This window comes from Nannospalax galili, unplaced genomic scaffold (genome assembly GCF_000622305.1).
Source record: "Nannospalax galili isolate Female #2095 unplaced genomic scaffold, S.galili_v1.0 scaffold336, whole genome shotgun sequence".
Lineage (NCBI taxonomy): Eukaryota > Metazoa > Chordata > Mammalia > Rodentia > Spalacidae > Nannospalax > Nannospalax galili.
Window position 1 is genome coordinate 5,025,854 of NW_008343385.1, and position 8,553 is coordinate 5,034,406.

Here is an 8,553-nt window from a genome sequence, read left to right on the forward strand (position 1 = left end):
CGGAAGCTAAAAGATCAATTAGTGGGGGGCGGGAGGGATTGGGGGGTAGTGGGTGAATGAAGAGGGTCTCAGGGTTCTACACCAGCACTCAAGGAAGGCAGGGACAGGAGAGTTGCCACAAGTTTGGGGTCTACATTGTAAGACTATCTCAAACCAACCAACAAACCAACCAACCAAACAGCCATGTCTACTTTCATCATTACAGCCATCTGATTTTGAACAAAGCCACAGTTCTGTGTCACTAAAGTAAAACCATGTAGCACACTGAAAACATTTTGGAGTTCCTGGGGCATTCGTATGTTATTATATGCCAACAGTTTCTTCTAGGCAGAACTAGCTTTGCTATTAGTCCCATCTATTCAGGAGGAACCTGAGGCTCAGGACTTGTCTAAGGGGCAGGAGACATAGACGCAGAGCTAAAGCAGAGGTCTGTGTTAGTTCCTTAGTACTATTGTGAGATCATTTGCATGTAATGAGATTCCAGTTCTCAGGAAGTTGAAACAGGAAGATCATTAATTCAAGGCCGGTCTAGGCTCTACAGTGAGACCTTGTCTCAAAAATCAATCAAACATGAAATGGCTCAGCAGTTAAAAGCAGCTGCCACCAAGCCTGATGTCCCAAGTTCCATCCCTGAGAACCACATGGTGGAAGAAGAGAACTGACTTCTACAAGTTTTCCTGATTTCCATATCATGCCATGACATAGGGATAACACACACACATACACACACACACACACAAATGTAAGTTAAAAATTTTAAATCAGTCAGGCAAAACATACTATTTTAAGGTCATAAATCTCGCTCAGTTAAAATATATTAATTAAAGGCTGGAGACACGGCTCAGTGATTAAGGGCATTTCATGTTCTTCCAGAGGACCTGAGTTTGGTTCCCAGTGTCTCACAACTGCCCATAACTCCAGCTCCAGGGAACCCAATGCCCTCTTCTGGCCTCCTCTAGTACCTACACTCAGCTGGCATACACTCACACAGATAGATACACACACATACATAGAAATAAAAATAAAACTATTTTAAAATATATGAATGAGGGGGCCAGAGAGATAGCTCATCAGTTAAAAGTAGTTCCTGCTTTTTTTCTTTCCAGAGGACTTGAGTTTGGCTTTCAGCATCCATGTTGGGCAGCTTACAGCTACCTGTAACTCCAGCCCCAGGGGATTTGACATCCTCTTCTGGCCTCCAAGGGCACCTGCACACACATCACACACACACGCATGCACACATGCACACATGCACACATGTATGCACAGGAATACACACAAATAAAAATAAAATAAAAGTTTAAAAATATATATACAAGGGTCTGGAGAGATGGCTCAGCAATTAAGAGCACTGGCTTCTCTTGTAGAGGACCCTGGTTCTGTTCTCAGTACCCACATGGCAGTTCATAACTCCAGTTGGGGATCTGATGTCTTCTCCTGGCCTTCACAGTCATTGAGTGTGAGGGTACATTAGCATATATGCAGGCAAAATATTCATACACATAAAAAATGAATAAATAAAACATTATTTATATATGAGGGACTGGGGTGGAGTTCAGTGGTTCAGCATGTGCTTTGAATTGCTGGGTGTCCTAAGTTTGACCTTAGTATTATTAATAAATACATAAATAAATAAAATAATTCCACAAATATTTACTAAACACCCACTATGCGTCAGCACCATTTAAAGTACTGCAGAAACAGAGGAGAACAAACATGTCAAACACATGAAGTCTCTGTTGTTAGAAGTGGACATTCTAGTGGAGGCGCTAAGTAATAAAAATATATGCCAGGTCCCTTGTCACATAGTTTTTGTCATTCAAATTCCTTGAGGACAATTCTTTTTAAAAAAAATTATTTATTTATTTATTTATTTATTTATTTATTTATTTATTTATTTATTTATGAGTGTTTTGCCTGCATGTAAATAAGTGTACCCATGTTATGTAATGCCTGCAGAGGTCAGACGAAGGCATTGGATCCCCTGGAACTGGAGTTATGGATGGTTGTTGGCAGACATGTGGGTGCTAGGAACTGAATCCAGGTCCTCTTCAAGAGCAGCCAGTGCTCTTAACAGCTGAATTATCTCCCAACCCTGAGGAGGACAATTCCTATTGTGCTCAAGGGACAATATAAACTAGGGTAGTCCTGACCAAAAGGTGGACATCTAGAAGAAAGCTAATCAAGTCACAGAGAGGGTGGTCATAAGCAAGATCCAGTGGATCTGGATTTTTATTTTGAATTGTCCTTAGAATTCTCATGTTACCTTTAGGCGGCCACTTCACTGTCTGTTGTCTGGTTTTCTCCAATGGTCACCAGGGTCACAAGAATTTGAGTTCTACATAGAGAAATTATCCGAGGTCCAGAAGCCTGACTGCTTTGGTTTCTTCCTGAAAAGTAGCTGCACCATCCTTAGGGGAAATGACCCCGGGACTGAGTCCTGATCTTTCCACCCGTCACTGTTTATTCAACATTTACTGAGTAACTGCAGTAGGTTTATATATATATATATGTATATATATGAGAATAACATCTCCACCACTTATCCAGCTTCTAGGGGTGTAAGTCTTAGCTCTTAACGCTTACTGAAGATAGCTGATGGGCATGGGGTTATTCGGAGGCATCTTACAGACCTGGGCATCTTACATTTTGCTCATTGCATCTTACAAAATGATGCGGTGGAGACCTGGGCTTACATAGCAGGAATAGAGAGGCATTCTTCTGGATGTCGGTGCTGAGCGCTGTCAGCTCTTCTGCAGAGCTTTCAGCATGGGTGCCGTCTGGAAGATGCCTCCTCTAAGGAAGAGCATCTCATAAGCCAAGTCAGAGTTGAGGCTGCCTTTTCCTCTCCAAGCAGAAACAGACAGCTAGACCATCACTCCTTCACTGCAGAAATGTCTAGCAACGGGAAAGATGTTTATGTCTAGTCACCTTTTTTCCAAACACAAAGACTACACAGATGCTGTCTTCTGGTCTATCTTTCCTCAAATTCCAAAGACACCTGGATTTCCACAAAGGAAAAGCCAAAGTAGAAAGGTTATTTCCCAACAGGAAAGTGCCCCATGCAAATGAATGCAGGACAGGAAGGTGACACGGGAGGGTGTCTGTGGCCTGTTCTCCAGGCTGTGGGTGTACTTGCTGACCCAGCCTCCCCCTGAGGTCCTATTTACCCAACAGGTTATTTTTCTCGGTTATTGGGAGGTGATAATGTATTCCCCATATGAAATTCATATCATTTGTGTTTGGCCTCCTTTGCCACTTAAGGGTTTCGAGGGGCACCGTTTTAAAATTAATTTGCTGGGTGTTCTGTCTATCTGTTAGGAACAGGAGGAAGCGGCCCCGTCCGAGTATTTATCAGACACATGCCGCCCATCTGCCAGAGCTAGGTCGAGGAGGATTTGCCGTTAATCCTTCAGACCCATCTGTAGGGGGTTCAAAATGCTGACCAGGAAGCTAGACAAGATGAGGTTTATTTAATTAGAAAAATGGCTCTGGAGGTTACTAGGAAACACTCTGAAGTAGGAAGGGCTTTGGGCCACATTACCCCTGTGGGGTGGGAGTGAGCCAGAAGTGGGGAGAGTGCAGAGACTGCTTTGTGTTGGGCTTGTGGTGGTTTGTTTTGGTTTTAAAGTGATGGGGCCTAGATGGTGAAGAAGGTTTCCTCCTTGACTACGTAAGAGCCAGAACCAGCTGCATCGTGAACAGTTCCACAGCAAGCTGGATGCTGGGCCACAGATACTGTGCTGGGCCTCAGAGACTGCACTGGGCTTGCAAGGTTGAACACAGACCCAGAAATACTTGGGAGACTGCTCAGGCCAGAGGCAGACCAGGCCTCTGATTTCCTGGCTGTCATGTTATTTGAGGCTGAAAGCAATGAGGGCAAGCACTGCTACCTACTACACTTTAGTCCTTACAGTTCACTAGAAGAGTCTCATAACTGGTGCTTATTGCCATTTGACAACAATTTTTTGAGGAAAGGGAAACAAAATTACATTTAAAAATTCCCCCCAATGGAAAGAAAAATGACATCTGTTCAAAACAAAATATCCAGCAATGGTACGTTTCCTTTTGAGTATGAAAATATTATTAGCATAATCGGTTTCTGCAGGTCTGCCATTTGGGACAACTGGGCAAGGAAATTGTGTGCCCTCTCTCAGCTTCTGGTTGTTAGTTCTGGCAATATAAATATTGAAGTATGTTGAGGTAAACGGTCTCCTGTCTGCCTAGGGCCCTCTGAAATGGTGTCCCTGTTGTTACTTAGATTCCTGGATACTGGTCACCCAGTGTTTGAAGCTGAGTCTTTTTAGGGTTATTGTCTAGGGACCAAAAGCTCACTTTAGGAGTATGTGTTCCCTAAAAGCAGCTACTTGCTAGAAAGAACTTTATATTTCTTTTAGGAGCTGCCAACCATTTTGAGGAGCAGGAAGCCCCAGACTAGTCTCCACAGGGCTCCTGCCTCTCCTACACAGTAGGGGACACATAATTTGGAGCAGCAGGGTCTCCATATCACCTCGATTTTTCCAGTTCACAGTCTACCTTAGTGTTTCCTGGGAATTCCTCTTTCCACCTTGGGAATTCTGCTTGGCAAAGCATCTGGGGAAAAAGAAAGGTTAAGAACAAACTCATGTGCTCAAAGTGAGCAACACAAAGATGTCCAGAGCATGCTGAGAGGAAAGACAGCCAAGCAGCACTCCCTAGGAAGGAGTTCAGAGAGAGCGGGCCTGCTGTAACCAGCCTGCACAGGTGGCATGGCGGCGTTCTGACAAGATGGGCCAAATGGTCACCTCAGGGGAAAAGCGGTCAGTCTGTGAAGATTTTGAGGGTCATACGTAACACATGGCCACTTAACTGTCTACGTGTCCCACTTCCTACCAGCCAGCTGGTTATGACGGAATGTACAACAGAAAGCAGCAACAACAAAGCCCAAAGAAAGGTCTTCTGGTTGCTGAAAATAAAATATAAAACAAAATTGAAGTTTATAAAAGGAAAGGTCTCTAGCTGCAGGCTTTCTGCTTTTCCTGTTGAAATAGGTACGCTTTGTTTCTCTTCCAATCTTTAGGAAGAAACACCAAATCCCTGAACAACAAACAATATGAGTTTTAATACCTAGTGGTTGATAACTTATTTTGCATTTGAAATAAGATTCCCAGATGACTCCTGAACAACTTTCAAGAAATGTGATATTTAGCAGATGTGGTTGTACATACCTGTAACCCCAGCACTCAGGAGGCTGAGGCAAGAGGACTGTGAATTCAAGGCCAGCCTGGGTTATATAGTAAGACTTTGTTGGGAGAAAAAGAAAGAGAAGAAAGAAGAAAGGGAGAAGGAAGGAAGGAAAGAAGGAAGGAAGGAAGGAGGAAGGAAGGAAGGAAGGAAGGAGGGAAGGAAGGAGGAAGGAGGGAGGGAGGGAAGGAAATAAGGAAGGAAGAAGGAAGGAAGAAGGAGGAGGGAAGGAAAGAAGGAAGGAAGGAAGAAGGAAGGAGGAAGGAAGGAGGAAGGAGGAGGGAAGGAAAGAAGGAAGGAAGAAGGAAGGAGGAAGGAAGGAGGAAGGAGGGAGGGAGGGAAAGGAGGAAGGAACGAAGGAAGGAAGGAAGGAAGGAAGGAAGGAAGGAAGGAGGAAGGAAGGAGGAAGGAGGGAGGGAGGGAGGGAAAGGAGGAAGGAACGAAGGAATGAAGGAAGGAAGGAAGGAAGGAAGGAAGGAGAGGAAGGAGGAAGGAGGGAGGGAAGGTGGGAAGGAAGGACGGAAGGAAGGAGGGAGGGAGGGAGGGGGGAAGGAAGGAAGGAAGGAGGAAGGAAGGATGGAAGGAGGAAGGAAGGAAGGAGGAAGGAGGAAGGACAGAAGGAGGAAGGAAGGAAGGAAGGAAGGAAGGAAGGAAGGAAGGAAGGAAGGAGGAGGGAGGGAAGGAAGGAAGGAAGGAGGGAAGGAAGGAGGAAGGAGGGAGGGAGGGAGGGAAGGAAAGAAGGAAGGAAGGAAGAAGGAAGGAGGGAGGAAGGGAAAGAAGGAGGAAGGAACGAAGGAAGGAGAGGAGAGGAAGGAGGGAGGGAAGGAAGGAAGGAAGGAGGAAGGAAGGAGGGGAAAAGAGAAAGAGGAGGAGAGAAGAGAAAAAGGTACAGAGTCTACAAACTCTAGCAGTCCCCAATTCACGGGAATAGAGGACAAGCAAAGTCACCCTCAAACCTAGTCCCTGGCTTTCTGCAAAACTAAGCAGGTGGACACATGGAGCTGACTGTGACTTTGGCTGTCTCTGCAGACTGGCAGTCCCTGGAAGCAGAGGAGGAAGGAAGGAAGGAGGGAGGGAGGGAGGGAAGGAGGAAGGAAGGAAGGAAGGAAGGAAGGAAGGAAGGAGGAAGGAAGGAAGGAAGGAGGGAAGGAAGGAGGGAAGGAAGGAGGGGAGGAAAGAAGGAAGAAAAAGAGAGAGAAAAGGTGAGATAAGAAATGTGATGTTGGCATTAAACAAATGCATGTTTGGAAACCTTATGAGAAACTTTAGAAAAATTTTTTGATTTTCTATTTATTTATTTTCATTTTTATGTGTATGAGTGTTTTGCCTGCATAATATAACTGCACCCATATCATGCAATGCCCAGGGAGGCCAGAAGAGGCTGTCAGATACCCTAGAACTGGAGTTACAGACAGTTGTTAGCTGCCATGTGGGTGCTGGGAACTGAACCCAGGTCCTCTACAAGAACAACCAGTGCTCTTAACCACTGAGCCATCTCTCTAGCCCTTTAACTTAAAAGTTTTGTATTCTCTCTCTCTCTCTCTCTCTCTCTCTCTCTCTCTCTCTCCCCCCCCACCCCATCTCTTAGGAGGCAGAGGCAAGTGGTTCTCTGTGAGATAGAGGCCAGCCTGGTCTACAAAGCAAGTTCCAGGCCAGTTAGGACTACAGGGAGATCCCCATTTCAAAAATAATTAAAAAATAAGAAAAAAAAAAAAACCCAGACCAAAACAAAACAAAAACAAAAACACAAAATTTTAAAAAACAATGAATAAAAAAAAGAATAATCAAATCTAATGTTCCTGGAGAAAAGCACAATTTTTGCCCCTGAGCTACCAGTTTCCTCCCCCTCCAGTAGAAGGCCCTGCCCATGTCGTGGTGTAGTGCAGTCTGGCTCCAGGGACTGTCTTGCTGAGAAGGCTTTATTGCTTTGGATATTACTAAGCTTGGTGGATGTCTTGAGTTTGCACAACATTTAATTTGCACCAAGAAGGGCTTCTAGTAGGTCAGAGGTGGACTTCCAAAGCAATGCCAATGTGTTGTCAGTTGCCATGCGGGTTCCAAAGGCTGCCACATTCATCGTTTGTATGCTTCAGAAACAACCTTGTGTGTTTTCATTAGATTCACATTAAAACAGGGAATCTTATTTATTTTGTTTGCAACAGAGTCTTGCTTCGTAGCCCAGGCTGGCCTTCAACTTGTAACCCTCCTGCCTCAGCCTCTAGAGCCCTGAAATTACAGGTATGTGCTGCTACACTCAGCCAAAACAACAAATTTTAGAGAGTAGGAGAGAAACCCTGGTGTGGACTTCTTGGCAGCGAGACCTCACTTTAGTTCACCTCCAGGTCCTTATTTCCTGTGCTCTGTGTTCGCTTCTAAGTTACTTCTCTGTCACCCCATCTTGCCTTTTTTAAAAAAATGTTTTTTAATTTGTTTATTTTTATTTTATGTGTATGAATGCTATGCATGTGTGTAAGAGCACCCATGTTGTGCAATGCCTGAGGAGGACAGAAGAGAGCATTGGATCACCTGGAACTAGAGTTACAGATGATTGTTAGCTGCCATGTGGTGCTGGGAACTTAATCTGGGTCTTCAAGAATAGCCAGTACTTTTAACTTCTTAGCCCTCTCTCTAGCCCTATTTTATTGGTTAAGAATTTTTTTTTAAAGAAAAACAAAAAAACTAAGGTAATACCCTCATATTTCCTTGATTTTTATTGTTGATAATGCTTAGACTTTATTAACTGATGGACCCTCCATTTCTTCCTTCTTAGTTATTCATTCATCTTGGAGTACCAGTTAAGAGTCTGGAATCAGGCTGTTTGTGTTCACATTTAGATCTGCCACTGACTGGCTATGTATTTTTGAGCAGATTAACTTTCTTCAGTCTTAGCTACAAAGCACAGGTGTAGTAGTTCAGGTCATAGTTTATCGTGAAGATTAAACATGATCATGCATGGAAAGAACTTAGTACAGTGACAAGAATATTGTACATGTTATCAATAAATGGTAAAAAAATTGATTCCACAAATATTTATTAAGGACACACTGGTTTTATTAAGGACACACTGGTGTCAGGCACTGTGCTAGTTGAGATTAATATCAACAGTGTAACAGACTGAGTGTTCTGTTCTCCTGAGGTACACAGTCCCCAGTGAAACCTGTTATCATTAGCAAGATATATAAGTTCATTTGCAGCATTTAATTAATATCTCTTAGCCTCTGTCCTGTCATCCTTTCTACCAACAACAATAATAACAACTAACAAAAACACTGTGAACTTCAATGTAGTGTTATTTACCATCAGGTACCATTCTGAGTACTTAATATGTAT